Source organism: Megalops cyprinoides, chromosome 3 (genome assembly GCF_013368585.1).
Source record: "Megalops cyprinoides isolate fMegCyp1 chromosome 3, fMegCyp1.pri, whole genome shotgun sequence".
Classification (NCBI taxonomy): Eukaryota; Metazoa; Chordata; class Actinopteri; order Elopiformes; family Megalopidae; genus Megalops; species Megalops cyprinoides.
This window is the reverse complement of record NC_050585.1, coordinates 19,708,767-19,709,830: the sequence shown is the minus strand read 5'-3', so window position 1 is coordinate 19,709,830 and position 1,064 is coordinate 19,708,767. Positions and strand designations below refer to the sequence as shown.

The window sequence follows — 1,064 nt, the reverse complement described above, 5'->3', positions numbered from 1 at the left end:
AGCTTTGCGCAGTGGCAGTATCGTAGCCTATGAGGTTTATCCGAGGCGCGATTATTGCTAGTTGAAAACTTTACCCAATACCCCGCCGTGCCGACTTGAAATATAGTCGGCATTGGCAATTTTTGACGGTCTCTAAGGAGACTGATTTTTTGGTAGAAAAAAAGCTTTGTTGGTCTAGCTGAAAGCTGATGTGCTATGAAAGGTATGTGTTATCCCATGGGTAAAAACCTATCGGTTTGGGGTGTATTTCACATAATCAAGTTGGCTTTTTAATAACTAGACGATCATTGAGAAGCCTGACATATTACACACAGTTACTGTGCTGGGAGTAAATACATCAGGATACAAAAACCAGTTGCTGTCGCACCATACTCTTAGTGTCGGATTATATTTAATCTGTTCAAATTAGTAACGGTATTTGCTGCTTCCTGCATAATGGTACTTAACTGGAGGAGAAACTCCTGCATTACTTGGAAAAAGTTACTTAATTACTTAAAATGATTCAAATATCAAACACTGTAAATTTAATGAATGATAAATGGTTTTAGTAATGGTTGTGTTTAAAAACATGTGTAAACTGAAAACATGTGTAAACTGAAAATGCTGTATAAAAACACTTGGTGTGTGTTGTAATGAACAATAGTTCATTACAACAATTTAATTTAAACATTTAATGCTTTTTATACAGTCTTTTTTTTAACTGAGGAGACCTGTTTTAACATCATATTGCTATGGTTATTTTTTACCAGTAAATTTAATTGCATATCCTAGGGTTTGGAGTAACTCCAACAGGCATATCATCCAGCATACACCACAAATGATTTCTTTTACAGAATAGATTTTTTTCTTTTACTAGAGACATTCATGAAATGCCAGCTATTACACTCATTTCTCAGTCACTGTGTCTATCACATTGCATGTGTGCCCACACACTCAATCCAAAATTGCTTTTGTAACTGAATATAAAATTATTGTACTCATTTCATTAGGGTGCAGTGTGGTGTTTGATTCATGGCCATTCTAAAGAGATTTTTCTAGGGTATTTAGGACAGATATATTTGCTG

The 1,064-nt window shown here is 34.9% G+C and overlaps 1 non-coding gene across 1 annotated transcript; it reads left to right on the top strand.

The window, feature by feature from the left end:
* LOC118775797 lies at nucleotides 1-141 on the top strand. Its single transcript, XR_005004862.1, has one exon. It is a non-coding gene; the product is annotated as a U4 spliceosomal RNA (small nuclear RNA).
* Nucleotides 142-1,064: the final 923 nt, after the last annotated feature.